At 40.5% G+C, this 20265-nt stretch overlaps 1 protein-coding gene across 5 annotated transcripts in view; it reads right to left on the bottom strand.

The window, feature by feature from the left end:
• CHL1 (cell adhesion molecule L1 like) overlaps positions 1-20265 on the bottom strand; it is a 195167-nt gene that overhangs the window by 128802 nt on the left and 46100 nt on the right. For 3 of the 5 annotated variants that reach the window (XM_084635333.1, XM_084635328.1, XM_084635332.1), the window contains exons 2-3: positions 18487-18568; positions 8527-8605 (exon numbers count right to left, since the gene is read on the bottom strand). The gene's annotated coding sequence lies outside the window, so the exon portion shown is untranslated. The remainder of the gene's footprint in view (positions 1-8526; positions 8606-18486; positions 18569-20265) is intronic. The other 2 variants (XM_084635330.1, XM_084635329.1) reach the window with 1 other exon arrangement.

Below are 20265 nucleotides of genomic sequence, written 5' to 3'. Positions count from 1 at the left end.
TGGATAAAAAGCCTCACCAATTTGCATAGGTGACCACAGACCCAAACCCTTGGATCTGAGAACAATGAAAAAGCATTCAGTGTTTTACAAGAAGACTTTTAATAAAAAATAGAAGTAAATAGAAATAAAGAAATCCCCCCTGTAAAATCAGGATGGTAGATATCTTACAGGGTAATTAGATTCAAAAACATAGAGAACCCCTCTAGGCAAAACCTTAAGTTACAAAAAAGATACACAGACAGAAATAGTTATTCTATTCAGCACAATTCTTTTCTCAGCCATTTAAAGAAATCATAATCTAACACATACCTAGCTAGATTACTTACTAAAAGTTCTAAGACTCCATTCCTGTTCTGTCCCCGGCCAAGACGACTACAGACAGACACAGACCCTTTGTTTCTCTCCCTCCTCCCAGCTTTTGAAAGTATCTTGTCTCCTCATTGGTCATTTTGGTCAGGTGCCAGCGAGGTTACCTTTAGCTTCTTAACCCTTTACAGGTGAGAGGAGCTTTCCCCTGGCCAGGAGGGATTTCAAAGGGGTTTACCCTTCCCTTTATATTTATGACACCCTTCCACAAAAACAAACAAAAACCTATATACATTCAATTTCTTTAACCTTCCCTCTTCAACCATATTCTCCAGTTCTTATTACTTTGGCTGAGCAGTGATTCTTTTTGATATATTTTATAGAGTGAGAGCACAATATGTATGTGCTTCCTCAGGACACCCTCTTGCTCCCAATGAAGGCAATTGGACTTTGATCACTGACTTCAATGGGAGTGAACGCAGGCTCATTCATTCAAACTCCCTATACCAAAAAGACAGTTTAGTTGTTTTCAAAGCATGAGATCACAAAATGGACCAGAGTGAAGAGGAAAATTAAGCTCAAGTTAAGTCTAATGCTGAACAATCCCCTCCTAACCTCCCCGCCCTCCTCCCTACGCTTTAATACTTTTTGCACAAAACAAAAAAATTAAGTTTTGGGTCTACGAATTGTCAGTAAACTACAAGGAGTCCACTGGCTACAGTTCTACATGGGAACGACAAAAAAATGTCAAATGCATTAGCATTATAGAAGGAGATGAGTGGCTATGCTTGTCTTCAAGCCCATTTGCTGAAGAAAGCATTTAATAATGACTGGCATCTAGAGCTGGTTTCACTTGTTAATAGTGGCATACTTTGTAAAAATGAGAAAAGTTTTGGAAGCACTTTCTTAACGTTGCCATTTTTGTGCCTCTAAATGTTTCCTCTGTAGTAATAAGAACTGTACTACATGTTTTATTAAAGTGCACTTTCTAAAAGATTATTTTAATGAGTAACAAAGAGTCCAATCCCACTCCTGTTGTCATCAATGGCAAAACTCCCATTGTATCAATAAAAGCAGGACTGGGGCTCAAAAACTTTACTGCCGAGCCCCTTTAAACCAATACCTAATTGAAAAAAGCTTCCAGTTTTTTTAATAGGCAACCTTCCCATTGTACTTTCAATTCATTGCTTCTGTGGTCTACCAAAAGGCAGCAAGCTCCTAATAAATAAAACCACAGAAGGACAGTTTAAGACATTAAACTCTATGCTTTATTAACAACCAAAGGCCAGATTATGTTTCCATTTCCCCAGTGAATATCCAGAGTAACTCCTCTGAAGCCAGTTGATTAACATTAGTGAAACTGATTTGATTTAGCTTTCTTTCATATTAGAAGAAAAGTTTTATATTTTAGTAAATTAAACTCAAATCGACTCTCTTTCTTGACTGAGAGTATGTCTACACTGCTTGCAGCTCATGGACACACTCCTAAGCTATCTTTAATTTAGTTAGCTCAGGTAGTGGAGCAGTGAAGCTACAGCAATGCATGCTTCATCATGGACCAGCCTCCGTAATTCATTACCCAGAATTGCAAGCAGGTTTGAACAACCTGTGCTGAAACACATGCTGCTGCAACTTCACTGCTCTGGCACCCAAGCCAGCTAGATCAAAGTTAGCTCAGCTATGTCTACATAAACCGCAATGACACCCTGTGATTGCATTGTAGACATACCCTGTGGAGCAGCAGTTTCATTCAGCTTGGAAAATGAACCTAGTGCTAATAAATTGGTTAGTCTCTAAGGTGCCACAAGTCCTCCTTTTCTTTTTGCAAATACAGACTAACACGGCTGCTACTCTGAAACTAGTGCAGAAGGTGGCAGTTTGCCTGTTAAGTGGTGTGTCATGCCATGAGCACATGACTCCAAAATCTTCACTGGCTGTCTGTTAGTTTCCAGGTGGAGTGAAAAGGGTTGGTTGTGACTCATTAAACCCTATGGGTCTTCCAACTCCCACTGAAATATACTTCAGTGGGCGTTAGATCAGGCCCCAAGGGTAAGTCTACATGCAGCTGGGAGGGAGCCTCCCAGCCCAGGTAGACAGACTCACACTAATGGGGCTAAGGTTTGTACACTAAATGTAACTGTGTAGATGGTTGTGGCCCATGGGGCAGCTCAGGCTTGCAAGCCCACCCAGCTCTCTCTGGGTCTGAGCTTAGGTGGCTAGCTAAAGTCTCTCCTGGAGCCACAATATTTACACAGGTTTCAGAGTAGCAGTCGTGTTAGTCTGTATCTGCAAAAAGAAAAGGAGGACTTGTGGCACCTTAGAGACGAACAAATTTATTAGAGCATAAGCTTTCGTGAGCTACAGATGCGTCCGATGAAGTGAGCTGTAGCTCACGAAAGCTTATGCTCTAATAAAATTGTTAGTCTCTAAGGTGCCACAAGTCCTCCTTTTCTTTTTGCAAATATTTACACAGCTATTATTAGCTCACTAGCTCCAGCCCGACCAGTGTGTCCCCATCTACCTGGTCTGAGGGGCGCTCTCCCAGCTGCAGTGTAGGGATAGCCAGGTCCTATGTCATTTAGGGTAACTGAAAGTGGCTGCTCCTTTGTTATCTTAGCATGCTTTACAAGAGCCCTCCTACTTTGGAATTCACTCACTGCGTTTGCTCAGACTGAGCTCAAATTCATTGACTTTAGAGTAAGCTCAAAATCTTATCTATTGGGGCGGGTAGTTGGGGAAGGCTGGTGACTTCTCTTGGGAATGTGGATCTTTATCTCAGGGGATTTCTTTTTGGGGAGTTCTGAGATAGGCAAAAAAAAATTTCACTTAAAAGGGCCTCTGTGGTATGGAGAAAATTGGGCTATTTTTGTTAATTGGACTGTATTATTAATTATGCTGAGGCTCCTACAGCCTGCTATTGCTTTACTCTATGTCTAAATCAAAACAAAGCAATATTAATATCTTTTACATAAGTATGAATTACAGAAATGTAAAGAAATATCAATATACTGTAAAGAACAATACTACAGTGGCAGGGCTATTGACTAGATGATCATGTAGGTCTTTTCCATCTCTAACTTGCATGATTTTATGATACCACCTTTAAAAAATTAAGAGGAAATGAAAGACTGAGCACTTTTTATACTATCTTCATAAAGCATTCTTGAAAGCATACATCTCCCCAACTAGTTCACCCATAGCCAGTGTCCAGCAACAAAGACTGACTCAAATTGGAGACTTAATCATTAACCAGAAATCACTTAGTGGGAAACAAATGCTTGCCTAATATGAGAGGTTTCATGGGCACCATGCTCATAGGCCCCTATTTGTTCATTAAAATTCAAACAATAGATTCTGAGCAGAAACAGTATGCCTTTGTTTTCCAGTATGGCACATTCAGGATACAATGCTGAGTGCTTTATTATTGGGTGTGTTTCTCACCACGAGCAGAGAGCCAAGATGTCTCTTATGATGACCTGGTGAGTAGCTAAGTGGTGATTTCCAGACACCAGAGATTGTCAGATGACTGGTTACCAGAAACTATTCATTTCATAGCAGCCTCTTCCGAGTTCTCAGCACATGCACACATCTCCTTTGTACTATCTTTCTGTTTTCACATCTCAGGGCTTTCCAATAGTCCCTCTTTTAAATTTAGCAAGGCAACAATTCTGATCACATACAAAAATACCCGGATCATCGGTCAAGTACTTCTAAATGTTATGCAGCAGATTACAAAAACCCAACCCTTTCGAGAAAGTCCACCTATTATAGCTGGAGGAATCATAATAGTATCCAAATTGTTCAACTTAATGAGGTACCATCACTTTGGGCCAACTCTTAATACATGTCTTTAAGGAACTAATTCCCTTCTAATGTATTCATATGGAAATTTTTCAAGCTTCAGGTCAGACTTGAAAAAGAGTTCTGTATAGCTCTAAAGCTGGTCTCTCTCACCAACATAAGTTGGCCCAATAAAAGATATTACCTCACCCACCCTATCTCTCTCATATCCTGGGAACAACAATACTGCAAACAACAATGGAAAATATCCTAGGTGCCTAAGTCCCATTTTCAAAAGATACTTAGATTTTAAGGAGCTAGAGCCACAAAGGGGACTCAAAGGTAGTGTCACAACACTTAACTTTTAGGTCCCTTTCCATCTAGGAGAATCCACAGTCCTGAATTAGACTCTTAGGCTCCAGTACAACGCATGGGAAGAATTCGGAACCTAAGAATGGGATTCACAGAAGCCAGCATGCTGAGCCTGGAGCTGCCTATACTACAGTAGAAAATGCTGAGGGGAAAGGTAGGACTTAAGCCATACCCCAAAAGGGAATAAGGTATCTAACAGAAGGTGTTGTTAGGATATAGATATTCAGGCCTGTCTGTAAAGGCCTATACTCTAAGAATTTAGGTGTATTCTTATCACTTGGCTAGTGATAGAGGTATAAAAGAAAGAATCAAAATCACTGTCTGCTGGTGTAAGGGCCTTCTCTTACTGTGACAGTCTGAGGCCCTGTTCTTAGGCTAAGGCCTTTGGCTAAGCAGCAGAGGCAGCCATAAGCTAGGAAGCGAACAGTCATCCTCACATTCCAAACTCCTCACACTGAAATCAGGTGCTATTGGGCTGTTAGGAATACAATCCTGTCCTGGTAGTGCCTATCTCCTCCAGAGAAAGGGAAGTGCCTAGAAGATGTAGAAGGAAACTTAGTTTGATAGCATCTGTCTGGCAAGAACTCACTTATCAATACTGGGATGTGAAATCCTCACTTCTGTATTGTTTTGCCATTATAGTTCCCACTTTGCTGTTGTTTGTCTGTATAATCTCTGTCTGGTTCTGTGATTGTTCCTGTCTGCTGTATAATTAATTGTGCTGGGTGTAAACTAATTAAGGTGGTGGGATATAATTGGTTACATAATCATGTTACAATATGTTAGGATTGGTTAGTTAAATTTCAGGAAAATGATTGGTTAAGGTATAGCTAAGCAGAACTCAAGTTTTACTATATAGCCTGCAGTCAATCAGGAAGTGAGTGGGTGGGTGTGGGGAAAATGGGAACAGGGAATGTGGGTAAGGAAATTGGAATCATGTTTTGCTAAAGGGGGAAATGGGAACAGGGAATGGGGGTAAGGAAATTGGAATCATGTTTGGCTAAGGGCAGGAATGGGAACAAGGACACAGGTGTAAGGCTCTGTGGTGTCAGAGCTGGGAATGAGGACACTAAGGAAGGAAACTGGAATCATGCTTGCTGGAAGTTCCCCCAATAAACATCAAATTGTTTGCACCTTTGGACTTTGGGTATTGTTGCTCTCTGTTCATGCAAAAAGGACCAGGGAAGGAAGCAGGTGAAGGAATAAACCCCCTAACAGGTGTCTCCTGCCACTTGGGATTCATAGCAATGAATGCTTTCCAAGGGTTAGGCTCCAAAGCCAGGCCAGTCCTTTCTCACAAAAAATGAAGGAGAAAGAGCAGCTGCTGGTGGTGCCCACCCCTTATACCCAAAATCTCAGTGTACCTGGAAGGCAGAAGACCCAGGTTCAATTCCCTCCAAGTTCCTGAGGTGGAGCATAGACTTGAACCACCTTTCCCACCTCCTAAGAATGCCCTAACCTCTGAGCTATATGGTAGGTGGCTCAGGATGTGAGGTTGCATCCCACTCTTTCCAATTCCAGTCCCTTCTCCAATCATTATTTACGTATTTCATACGCAATGGAACAGCTTCAACAGGTGAGCTTGAGAAAGACTCCTCCTGAACTTTCAGTGTGACTTAGGAGCGAAAATGCCTGAGGGTTAGATTTACAAAGGTATTTAGGCACCTAACGAGACAAATGTGTGCCTAATGTAATTGACAAGAGTGCCTAAGCAGGTTAGGTACCCAACTCCTATTAAGTTATTGGCCTTCACACACTTGTGCAGTGGGGAGTGGGGAGCAGAGGGGTGGAAGAGTATAAGGAGACTGCCCCATCCCCAATCTGTGTGTTCACCTAATGGCCAGGCACAACTGCAGTTCCTATTCTCAGGAGAATACAGGGATCCTATGTCCTTCCTCACCTAGGCACACTTGGTGTCCCATAAAGGGCAAGGAGGGTCATGTGTAGGTCAGGTCATAGCTCTACTCCCTTATGCATGTGAGGTGGTGAAATAAACTACAACCCAGGAAAGAATGTGGCAATGAAAGAGCAGTCTCCATGCGCCTGGGAGCCCCTTCACTCCAAGCATTCTGGATCTCTGAGGTGCTTCCCCTGGGTCAGGGCTATCATTAGCCCACAGGGACAAGCAAAATTCTTATAAAGGATAGAGGATAAAGGGACAGGAAAACAACTGCCTTTTCCACGTTTCTACTGCTGTCTCTTGCACCTACATCTTTCGCTCTTCTTCTCCAGGTGGGGAAGCAGAAAGGTAAATCCTAATTGCCTAATCCTGCATTCTTTGTGCACCCAGAAATACCTGTGTAACCAATGGGAGCTTTGAGTGTGCAAGGAATACTAGGCCAGATTCTAAGGGATAAATCCTCCCTGCATAGAACTCCTATAGTCTTCAGTGGGAGAGCTCTGCACACACAGGAAGCTTTGGATGACTGGCTCCTAGCTGCTGACTGTAGGGCCATTTCTAGACAAATTATAATATTTGACTGTACTGATGGACATGCTATGTTTGCTTTCCAAAGAGAATGAATCTCACAGCACACATTGCATGTGAATAGACATTTTCTTTAAGGGCATTTTATTCAAATTACTAAGACTTACTGGACCCTTTTTGACACACAAGTTTGCACCACTTTAACGAACAATGTGTTTTTAGTGAAACTAGTGCAAGTTTGTAAGTCAATTATTTTAATTTCGCTTCATCCAATAAAAAGCTGAACTGACACATGAGTAAAAAGAAAAGGAGGACTTGTAGCACCTTAGAGACTAACCCATTTATTGGTTATTATTATTATTAATTGGTTAGTTTCTAAGGTGCCACAAGTCCTCCTTTTCTTTTTGCGAATACAGACTAACGCAGCTGCTACTCTGAAACCTGACACATGAGTGTATACACAGAGGTTTGCATCGGTTTAAAAACAAAGTTAAACTGGTGGAACATCAGTACATGTACAAGACCTTAGATTGTTAATCACTGCAGATGTGACCTTTTGTATTGAGGCCTTTTTTATTAATGTACAGTAGTCACAATTACCACAAGACAGCAAAATCTTTGTCTGCTTCTATCTACAGATGATTTATTATTACTATTCCTATGTAAAAGCCTACACTTTGGGAGAAGGAGGAAATCCATATGGAAACAATGAACAGTGAAATGAAAAAAAAAAAGGAGGAAAAAAGTGTCCACTTATACAGATATTAAGCCATGTAACTTTTGGATAAAATCCTGATTTAATTTTCTATACATGGAGTCAGGACTCAGGAGCACTTTTGCAAAGCACAAGCGATTGGAAAGGAAAAACTGAGGACTGATACTAACAAGAGCTGGCATACTGCCGCGGTCCAGGTTGACCACAGTGCACAGGGGCTGGAATTATGAACACTGCCTGTAACGGCACAATCAGATTGATCCAGCGTGTTTTGTTTGTTCATTTCTGGAAAATGTCAGTTCAGCTAATTCAATCAGAAATGCATCAGGCAGTCAGAATGGGTTTTCAAACGGTCAGAAAACAAAATAATTTCCCATAATTTAAAGATTGAAAAGCTCCTGACGCCTCATGGAAAAAAATATTGAAAATAATAATTTAGTTTACAAAGCATTTCTGTTCATATAATCAAATTTCTTATGTAAGTCTCTTCCCTATTTATTACTATCATCATTCATAGAAAATTATAGTATCCCATTTTTCAGACTGTAGTTTGCTCATTTCTCAAACTGTTTAACAACTCACCATTTCAACCATAATTTGGGGGAAAAAACTCCAGCAAACCTGGAGATAAATGAGAGGAGCGGTTCTCAGCAAGGAACCCCTGAGGGCAGGAAGCTGAAGCCCAAGCCCTGCTGCCTGGAGCTGAAACTGAAGCCAAAGCAACTTAACTTTGTGGGGCCCCCTGTGGCACGGGGCCCTGGGCAATTGCTCTGCTTGCTACCCCCTAACCCGGGCCTTCAATCTACTGGATATGCAGAAAAACAACTGTTGTGGCACAGGTGGGCTGTGGAGTTTTTTATAGCAGGTTAGGGGGGTGGGGGGGCTCAGAAGGAAAATGGTGGAGAACACGTGAATTACAGCATACCTTTAAATAACCTTCTGAGGAGGATGTCAGTCAGTCTTCAGGTTGAGAAAAAGTTGCATGAATTGGCCTCAGGATTTATCTAAAATAATTGTCAAAGGTAAATTTATTAGTTAACTCCTTTAATGCCATAGGATGCAAATCATCCAGATGAGCCAATTGTATATGTAAATGTTCAGCTTTTCCAAGCATTCCCTTTCTTGCTTTTTAGCACTAGTTATTTTTAATGGCTCTTCATTACTTCCTAACTGTACAAACCTTATTTCCTTTATTTTTCCACTTAAGGACAGATTTACAAATGCCAAACAAATATTTACAATCCAATGCAATGATTAAGCAATGGCTAAGAGGTTTCCTGGGCCATGCCAATGTTTATTTTATTATTTATATGTACACGTGTGTGCAATGGGCAGTGTCAGACAAACTTAATCATAGATAATGCTATCAGCCCAGGCTATTTTAGGTGTGTGTGCACACACACACCCACCCACACGGCTTCCCAATATAAAACCCTGTTTTCAGTTTCTTAAACCTTTGCAAAAGTACCAGTTTGGATTGAAATTTTCCATGCTGCTTGTCTCCCTCAGATTTATTATTATTATTAGAAAACTTCAGCCAAAACAGTCAGTCATTTCCAAGAACAAGGCTAGGGGAAAATATGTTGTTTTGCCCATGTTGCAAATGTTCTTTGAAATGCTCTAGCACCCACATATTTTGGAGAAGATTTGAAAATTGGTCCGGGGCATGGCCTGTGTGTCAGGGATGTGCTGTCCCCATGAAAATCCACCCAAATTCAGACAAGTTTTACACCACTGAAAAATAGCCATTCACACTCTCTCAACAGAGACTTACTAGAACTTCACAGAAAAAGTGTTGACGATACCATCCTATGGGTACAAAGGTCTAGCTACTCAAAGGTCCTAATGCTGACCACGCTGCGTGCAGCATTCCCACAGAGCAACTGGGCATCTCCATCCCCTTACATCTCCTACTGCTGACCAGACTGTACATGGCCCATCCCCACAGAGATACTGAGCATGCTCCAGCCCAGGGCAACAGGGACCCAGAGAACTTTTCCTAGTAATTTAACAAGTTGGGCTAAGGCCAGACCCTAGAACCAAGAGAATAAAGCCTGTATCTCCGGTGCTCTCAATAACCACCTTGTTGGTGGCCAGGCAGCAGTGAGAGGAGATTTATTCCCTCGATTCAGATGAGATTATATCAGAATGATTGGGGGAGATGAGAGGAGCAGATTGGGACAAGGAGTCTGGTGATATTGGGAGGGGAAAGAGAGAAACTGTGAATGGGAAGTGAAGGAGGGACACAGACTGGCTGGCAAGTGGACTGGGCCTAGTTTGGCAAGGAAGCTAGGACTGGGAGCTGGTGCAGCGAGCAAAGACTGGACAAGGAGACTGGAACTAGGAGTGCAGGGGGAGGGTAAGCTGGAACTTAGAATGAGAGAATGAAATGAGGAGCACTTGGCTGGTGGGGAGACACAGAGATCAAAGCTAGGGGGAAGGTGGGGAACTGGGACTGGGCAGACAAGGAGACTAGGATTTGGAACCAGTGTGGGGGAGAATGTGGGTTGCAGGGGAGGAGAGGCAGATCTTAAAAGTAGCTGGGGTGCTGGGGAAGAACTGCAACTTGGCAGGCAAAAGACTAGGACAAGGAATCAAGTGGAGCATGTGCGCTAGACAGATTGGATGAGGAGCACAGGGAGGAAGACTAGGGCTGAGAGACAATGAAAGGGAAACGGAGAGAAATATATCAAACAAGGGACCAGGAAGGAGAACTGGGGCTGGCTGGGCAAGGAGACTGGGGGCAAGGAGCTGGTGTGGGAATGACACGGGGACTGGTTTGTCAAGAAGACTTGGCCTGGGTGTTGGGAAAATGAGACGAAAAGTCAGTGTGGAGAATGGAACTTGAACAGTGAGCCAGGGGAGGGAGACTAGGACTGGCTGGACAAGGAGACTGGGATGAGAAGCCTGAGGCATGGAAATTGGGACAAGGAGCATGGGCGGGGAAGAGACAAGACTGGGCCAGAGACAGGTTGGAGAGAATAGGATAGAAGGGGTTGAGCTTGGGAGGAACAGCCAGAAGAATTTGTGCCCCCTCTGGAGCCTGGAATGAGAGCTAATATTACATGATCACATACTGGCTTCTTCCCATGCCCCCCACAACAAGACCCCTACTTCATTCAAAGCCTAGGGGGGCCTGCTCTGGGGGTGAATTAGGGTTGTGTACTGAAGGAGCCTGTTTCTGGGGGAGCTTCCCTACTCAGTGGTTGCTGTGAAGTGACTACATGGCCCTTGAATGCTGCCTTTCCCCTTTGTCACCAAAGGAGATTAAGACGACACACACAGCCACTCCAACTCTCTGGAGCTGGGGGGAAAGTCACTGCAACTGACTGTCAGTCAAATGTCCCTAGACACTTATGAGTTAAATAGGAATAGTGGCCAACAGGTACAGAATGGAGCTGTCAGCTCGAGTGAGGAATTTCCCCAGGCCCCAGGAAAATGAAGGGCTGTGGTCACAGCAATGCCCCCTGCTCACCTTCCAGCTTCCCACATGCACAATCACTGTATACCACCTTGTTCCCTACCCCTACTTTCTTTCTTCACACTCCATCTAAGTGACCTCAGAGAGATTTTCTCCAGTCCCACATGACTTCCACAAGGAAGAAGGCAGGGAAGGACCTGTAGAGAGCTGGCAATTGGCACAGGAAGCATGTTTGTATTAGTTATCACCCCCATAAATCAGCTCCCTGGATTGTGACCGCAAAACTAGTGTTGAGATGCTCGGTGGCTCTGTCTGCTGGCGCTAGTCTATTAATCTTCAGGACAGACCAGGTCAATGCAGAGTCTACGAAGAGTTACGGTGCTAATAGAGCCCCTTATAAAACAAGAGCAGGATCTGCTCTTTTAACCATGAAGGACCAAATTCTGCACTTATTGAACCCCATTTGTGCTCTAGTCCAGTTGTACGTCAGCACAGAGCCGAGCACAAATTATAATTTGTGACTGAATATACAGAACAGAGACTGACTGTCATCGGAGGAGAAAGTTAGGTTCATTTATCATGAATAGCAGGGGATCTTATAGAGTTTCTTGTGGGGGGAGAGGGGAAGGGAGCAATATAAATGATATTAGCAGTATTTTGCTTTCTAAGCAAAGAGGGAATACCATACCTACCGGTAATTGCAAAAAAGGAATCTAAGAGCTTCCACTTGAATTTTCTTTTATGGGACAGTCTGCATATATTTTTTTGGAAGTGAATACATCCCTTCATAAACTCATTTCTTTATAGAGCCAAGGCCTCATAATGAGCTATTTTGATCCAGTTAATTAGCAGCTTCCATCCTCACCACTTTGATTAAAACAAGTGTGATTCTAAGGTTGACAAGAGGCAGTAAGCTAATTCATTTGACTAGCTTTGAGCTCATTAAAAGTTGGGCTGAAATATGCCTGAAGTCAGAAAGAAAAAAATTTCATATGAAGCAAAACTGGCCGTCTCTGCTCAACATAGTGCTAGGTTTGTAACATGGTAGGTGTTTTGCAGCTCAGATCAGAGATGTATTATTAGAGCTTTGTGCTTGAGTTTGCTCAGCACCTGTGTGCAAAATGTCTTTCTTAAATCAACATTGCCAGTCTTATTTTACTGATACTCACATTCAAATAAAGGAAGAAAAGAACAAGTTTCATCTCCAATTTCACTGCCTTGTATGTAATACACATAAGCAAGAGCAATATGTGATGTGTTTCTCAAAGGCTGCTTTGATGTATATATATATTTCATTTATACTCTCTTTTGTTTGGTGCAAAGGTACTTAACTCTGATGTTTACTTCTACCAGTTGCTCATTTGAGGGAGGATGTATTAGACTTTGATCAGGGGCTTTGATTTATTATAGTCACTGTTTGATCAGTTACTTGCCCCATGAGTATTTGATCTACTTGGTAGCCTTTCCTATTTCATTTATATTCTTTGTTCTATACACACACCCCATTTTGTTTGTTTTGTTGTTAGCATTTTGAGGGCTTAAAGACTCATTCAGCTCAACAACAAGCTTTTTTTCTAAAAATTGATTTTTTTAAAATAATTTGGCAGAGTTATAAACTGCTGTTCTTTGGAATTTTCCATTAGCATGGCCTGCTCTGGATTTCCTTAGGGCAAAAAGTCATTCCAGTGAGAGGGTATGTAATTTGCTTTCTTCATTGACTTTTCCTCTGGTGATTTGTATTGCTGTGTTGCATATTCTTACGGATTTTTCTTGGTTAACCCCAAAATATTCAACATTTCCATATGGTTCTTTAAAGACATGCTTATTTCAGTATCTAAATAGGATTCCAGGTTTCAATTTTTTGAAAACAACATACAAGCTTTCAGGGGATTTGTTTCATATATTTTGGCAGTTGTATTTTTCTGTTATTTCATGAACATCTATGTATTTGATTTATAGTATATTAGCAATCTACTTTCTGTCTCTCTTTATGCATCTATCTGGTGCAGATCTCTATGGAAAAAAACACACAAAAAAGCTATTCTTTCATAGGTTCCAAGGCCAGAAGGGAGCATTGTGATAATCTAGTCTAACCTCCTGTATAAAAGAGGAGAACTTCCTCAAAAATAATCCCTAGAGCAAAGCTTTTAGACAAAATATCCAATCTTAATTTTAAAAAGATATCCATGATGGAGAATACACCAAGACCCATGGTAAGTAGTTCCAATCATTAATTACTCTCACTGTTAAAAATTTACACCCATTATGTACCCTAATAATGAAATATATCAAACTCATTAATACTTAATAAAAATAATAATCATAAATGCTATTTTAAAATTGATTTTATACGGCACATTAAAAACTTGATGGCTCAGGAGATTGATAATAAGAGAGTGTCTTTCTTCTCAAGGTCATCAATTCAAACTCAGTTCAGGCTGGTAGTGATTGAAAGTTGCTTGGTGGTGGATGTTAGCGATCCTAGTCCAGTTTCTAATGGATAGCTGCTTGCCACAGCACAATTTGTGCTAGCTGGCACCTTTGTTGGAATTCTCAGCATAGAGGCTGAAAACTGAATGGGGTTTTGGACTACCCTCATTAGTCCCTTCAGGCCTGGCTTGCTGGGGCAGTGTGGGGAAGCTTGGACTGACATTGTCTGATCCAGAGTAACAGCTGTGTTAGTCTGTATTCGCAAAAAGAAAAGGAGTACTTGTGGCACTTTAGAGACTAACCAATTTATTTGAGCATAAGCTTTCGTGAGCTACAGCTCACTTCTCACGAAAGCTTATGCTCAAATAAATTGGTTAGTCTCTAAGGTGCCACAAGTACTCCTTTTCTTATTGTCTGATCCATAACTGTTTGGAATCTCAACAGAGCACTTCACTCACTCATTTGACAATGTACTTTTGCAGCTGTTGTGTGTCAAATAAAAGCATTCAGGCTCTATATTGAGTAAGCGGATAGATACCTCCTTTCATAACTTGGAACAACTATTTGCTTGCACTCTATCATGTTTACCAGCAAATAAACCAGGTCACATATTGTGTTACTTTACCAGCCAAATAAAGCCTTGTCCTAGGATAAAGCCTCGAGAATGCTGATCAGCATAATGCCCCTTGTCCCAGTACAATGTCCTTGAAATGTTATAAATATATATATATATAACATATATAAATTTTCAAACTTACACAATGTGTCATTGGCTGTAGTCCTTGCCTGATGGAAATCATTGGTAGGCAAATCTTTTATGTTTTCCTTTAGTTTGATTTTTAATGCCAAATGAGGCCTTTTGTTTAAAAAAAAAGTAGCTCACTGGGCTAAATTTTCAAGTTCTTCCAAAACGCACCCTCAGCATTTCTTTTGCTCTCATATTTTGCACATGCAAAACTCAACACTTGCACGTGCAGGTTGAGTAGCTGTGCATACATCTACTGTGAAAGCACAAACCACTTGTTTGCAAGTGCATACATGAAAGGTCGACAGGTGTAAGTGGGAATGAGTACATAAAACATGTGACTTCTAGTGTTATATAGTGGAAAGACATTTCCTCAGTATTCTGCATATGAAACCCGAATGTTCTTGCATATTTAATCTAAAAACAACTTCCCTAATGATTTGTAACTTAGACAAACATCTCCTTTCACACAACTCCTAATAACAGGTATGTTCAGAAGCATCTAAGTGACTTAGGAACCTAAGGTAAAATTTTCAGAGGTGCCTAAAGTCCCAGAGACATAGGATCTCTAAAGCCTAAATCACTTTTGAAAATGCAACTTACGTGCTTTTGAAAATGTTGACACAACATCTTATATAGCTAAGAGTGAAATTTTCCCTGTACAAATGATCTACACAAGGCTTTATGCACCACTACAGCCCCACATTTCAGGCCAGTCTGTGCAATTAGGGCACAACTGTGGACCGGTGTGATTCATACTTCTGCTACTCCAGGGGTAATTTGGGAGGGGTTTGGTCTCCCTGGGGAGTGCATTCACCACACCATCTTTTAGGACTGTAAATTGTATGATCTCCATTGTTCAGCTGTTGGAGGGAGTATATGGCCATGATCTTGTGCAGGTATAAATTTCACCCAAAGGCTTCCATCTTCGACATCCTTGTGTTCAAATCCAAGTTTGTGGAGAGATGTGTGTATGATGGGGCAGATAAATTTTATCAAATTCCTTCAGACCACATATGCATCCTCATTGTTCTGATGTAGCTGAGGATAGACAATGGCATGGGATAGAAAATCTACTTTTCCCCAGCATGTAGTCAGGTGTTCAACCAACAGATAGCTCAGTACCTAGGATTATAAGGAAGACTGGTTGGTTTGATTAGAGAACCTCTTTTTGGGTTGCAAACACTAAACAGCCCTAGTCATTTCACTACTGTCTTAAGGCGTTCACATTAAATACTGATCTGGATTTAAGCGTATTTTCAAGTGTGGAAGAATCCTGAATGCATCAGTTAAGGTCTTTAGCCCACACGATATCTCAATGAGATCAATTTCAAAGATAACTGTGTGAAGAACCGTCTGAAGGATTTTTCCCTTAATGCCTTAATTCATTCGCTATTATAGTTATGATAACCTTATGCAGGGTACTTAAGCTCAATTTGCCCTATATCAGTTGGGGTTGAGGGGGGTGTTAATGAATGAGCCATTTTTCCCAAGACCAAAGCTACTCACTTTCTTAGGCAGGTTGTTTGCTTTCTTAAGCATGCAGAAAAGGACATATCAATATTTCACATCATAAATATGGTTACATGAATCATGCCCTGATTCAGGGATTCTCAAGCTTTTTCTTTCTGAGGCCCCCTCAACATGCTATAAAAATTCCATCACCCACCTGTGCCGCAATAACTGGTTTTCTGTATACAAAAGCCAGGACTGGCATTAGTGGGTAGCAAGCAGGGCAATTGTCCAGGGCCCCATGCCACAGAGGGCCTTGCAAAGCTAAGTTGCTCTGGCTTCAGCTTCAGCCCCAGATGGCTAGACTTGGGCCCCGGACTTCAGCCCCATGCAGTGGGGCTTCAGCTTTCTGCCCTTGGCCCCAGTGAGTCTGATGCTGGCCCTGCTTAGAGGCCACCCTGAAACCTGCTTATGGCCCCCCACAGGGAGCCCTGGTTGAGAACCACTGCCCTGATTTAGAAAGAACATTAACTTTTAAGCTGTCAACTACAAATGTTTATTAACAACTGCCTTGTGAAAGAGATTAGCATCGTGAACTCTGAATAAAAGGAAAACTGTTACAATCATGCTTTCTTTCATTTATAATGAATCAAAAGCCCTGTTATAATTCTACTAAACTACTATGAACAGAAATAGAAAAAAAAAACTAAAGAGTTTGTCTGAACATATATATCCCTATGTGGCATGGTTTTATAGTATATATTAACACGGGTTCATGCTGTGGTCATGCAGTGCAGAGGGGTCACTTATCAGATTGTGCATTGAAAACAGTGTAAACACAATTTGGGGAATCGGCACATAAAAGAGAGAGAGGAGCAATGAAAAATGTAAAAGGAGAGAAAAAAGAAAAGTGGAGCATTCCCTGAACACATGTTTCTGACATCCTAAATCAAGTTCATGGTTGGACCCAGGTGTATGACTGGGTACATAGACAATAAAGTTAGGTAACATTTGCAATTACCTAACATTCAAAGAGCTAGAATATAAAAAAATATAGTTAAGGTTACACTTAGAATTCTTTCCCAATGTCACCTGCTCCAACTTTGTAAATATTTCTCTTGTTCAGATGAAGCATTCTAGACTGGGCTTCGGTTTCATGGTCAAGGGTTCAGAAAAATCCATTCATACATTTTTGAGTTATATCAGGAGGAATAGAATATATTTTCCAATCATAAAGACGAAAAAAAAATTTCATGCTCTTTATTCTTGCTTAACCAAATTATGGCCAGCCTTTACATATTGACTTTTCCAGGTGGCTAGTCCTGAATGAGGACTAATTTGCAGCCTAATTTACAAACAAAGAAAGGAAATGAACTTCACTGCTCACACCTCTTATTTGTTTTTTTTAAATAATTATCTGAATCAAGACACAGAATTGGAACATACCTAACCTTCGCTGAAATCCAGATTCAGATAGCATTTGAAATGAGCTCTGCAGCTTGGTCCTATATCTACTATGGTTATTTTGGACTTATAACATAAAGGGGTAGCTTTTATTTAGCATATGACTTGACATTTACTGGCTGGAAAGATCAAAGGTTTGTCAATGGGTTGACTCATATGATGAACGCTGGTTTCTTTTTAAAAAGACAAAGTGCATGTTACCAGCAAATGAAGTATTTTGCAGTTCACTAAAGTAGGGAGAGTGAGTTTCAAAACAGACAAATAAGAAGCGAGTTCTCAGCCTTCATTCTCTCTGTGTCATTGTTTGCATTAGCGAAGGCTGGGGAGTTGAATAAAGAAAATCCCATAAATCGCATTTCAAAAGAAAGTTAAGGGGTAAATCATCAGCATGATATGTGATATATATGATATGATACATGGATTTTGCCACATGGCTTCTATTAAGGTGAATAGGAGTTGCACAGTTAAGTCTCTTCATACTGAAAACTTAATCCCAATTTCTTTTTTATTTTATTTAATTAGTCACAATATAAATGTCAACAAAAATATAAATTTAAATTCAAAGTTAAGAAAGAAAAATATCTTTTGGCAGCATGAATGTTTTGCTCAGTAGCATATCTAGCTATATTAAGGGTTCCGAAATCTTATGAAAATGGGAGTAATCCTAGAGCAGCCAAGGACAGAAATAATTCTGTGCCTTCAGTACCTTCTTTCATTAAACTACAGTTGTTGACAATGCCATCACTAAGGACATGCTTTAGACTCTTTCCCCTTTCAGCACGTCCCAGGAGTCCTTTGTAAAATCCTAGAGCCGCCACTTCAGATCCAGTCTTCTCAGGTGTTTGGAATACTGTATGTGTCATTCATTTGTCTACATGGCAACCATTAGCAGAGTTAAAAGGAGAGAACTGTAGACTTTCATTCAAGAATTACACCAAATCACTGCAGGGCTCAGCCAATCAGACAGCAAAATTTGGTTTTCAGGGAAAACCCCCATCCCTTGACAAATTAGAAGCCATAATAGGATGGAAGTCCTGACTTGGTCATTTCGCCTCACAAAGGTAGCTGTGACTTGCTTGGTCAACAAACTTGTGAACTAGATTTTGGCAGCATGAAACTTTTTATTCTGAAGTGATAAATCTTTCAGACTCTGAATGTCAGTGATTTCCAATCATTTTAAAATGATATGCTATTTATGCAAGAAGTTTAATACATGGAGAGCACAAGAGAGAGAGAGCACACTACTATATACAAGTATAGAATATGTAAATTGTTTCAATGAACTTAGAGCCATGTATTTAGTATGCTCCAGAAATAAATATTAGCTAAATATATGCAAGACACAAATCTTTATTTAAAAGAAGTTTGCTAACCCGTGAATTCAGCTCCTTCTTCATCAACTCCTGCCACAATCTGGAGTTTTAAATCTGGATCATTCTTCCCACTTTACTGCATCTGGAGACAAACACAAAGTTGCAATTTGAATAATAAAAAAGGACTTCAAAAATAAGCAATCCCACAAATCAGTCTTTGTATCTATGTAGACACAGCATTTATAGTGATAGAACTTCTCTTTGTTCTTATCCCGTTTCATCAGATCACTGAGTTTGTCTCTGATCTCATCCTCTTTTCTCCTACATTTAACTAGGAAAGAAGGCTGATTTTCCATGTTACAATAAGAGCGATAACATGATCCAGTAGATAGGGAACTGGAAGGGAAGTCAGGAGACCTGGATACCAATCTTGGCTCTAACACTGACCTGCTCTGTGACCTTTGGGCAAGTCACTTTTTTGTGCATCAGTTTCCCTTATTCACTCAATCTGCACTGTTCACTTAAGATTGTAAGCTCTTTGGAGCAAAGTTGGCCTCAGTTTTCATTGCAATCTATAGATGCTTTTGCAATATAAACATATCATCATACTAAAATGCAATAATACATTCTGAAGCTGTGGATCAAAATGTTACTTTTGTTTTAATTCCAACCTATCATAACAGGTAGCCTGAACAATATTATGGAACACGAAGTATGATTCCAAGAAGCTTAGCTGGTAGAGTTCGAAAAGACTTGTTGAATCATCCTGTCCACTGTTGTTTCACTTAGTAGCCACAAGAGGTGATCGAACCCCATAATGAAATCATAAGCATTTTGGCAAAAAATAGTTTCTACTATTCATTTAAGACTGCTTTGGAAAAAAAATTTTTTCCATCCTCTCTAGTCATCACATTCAGTACTACTAGAAATTCAAACTGTGAGGCATCTGTCTATACTCAATTTGTTGCAGTTATTCCAAATAGAAAACCTCTCTCAATCTTTCTGATATTGCTAGAAAGGTGTATTTTTAGGGGAGATTCATGTCAATCACCCCAGTGTAGAATTTCCTTTTTTCATGCTTCTATCTTTCAATCTACATAATAACTTTAAGATATCTAGACTTCAAAAGGGTCAAAAAGAATGGTTTGGAAGACCTGGGATCTTCTGACTATGACAAGGTGTCAAAAATATATTGTTCCTGTCTCTCCTACTTCAGTTCAGCAATCTGGAGCGTGCTTGAAAGGTGTTACATTTAAAATAATAGATAAAAGGTGATATAGAAGAAGGATACGATCAAGAAAAATATAAGGGAATATTCTTAGCTATTTTCTTCAGTCGTGTTCTCTCCATTTCAAGCACATCTTCAGTGATTAACCTGTTTGTATCTCATATACACACACTACACATGTGTGATATTTCTTTGCTATTGTGCCTATCCCTTAGCATTTATACTACTGAGTTCTTTCTGAAGGGATATTTCACACATTGGGCCACGTTAACAGGTACAACCACCGCTTTGCACTCTCAGGCTTCTCTAATATGTGCTGGACCCTGGAAACGGGGAAGAGTAAGGTGACTTAAAACCACCTCTCCCACGTCCCATATTTTAATCAGGGAGAACATCCATAATATACATTTCAGGCTTTATTTCCATATACCATTAAGGAGAAAAAGAAGGATTGCAGGTCACCTTTACAAGTGATTTACTATCAAGAATCTTTGCATGAGTGACAAGATATTCAATGAAATATTTTTAGGGAAAAAAGTGATAAAGGGAAATTCAGCTAAGCTTTTTTCTTCCTTGACACTACTCGATAATCTCTTCATCTGGCCTTATTC

The sequence above is a fragment of the Lepidochelys olivacea genome (assembly GCF_965140295.1).
Source record: "Lepidochelys olivacea isolate rLepOli2 genome assembly, chromosome: 7".
In the NCBI taxonomy this organism is placed as follows: Eukaryota; Metazoa; Chordata; order Testudines; family Cheloniidae; genus Lepidochelys; species Lepidochelys olivacea.
The sequence above is the reverse complement of the archived record's forward strand: the minus strand, read 5'-3'. Positions and strand labels throughout refer to the sequence as shown.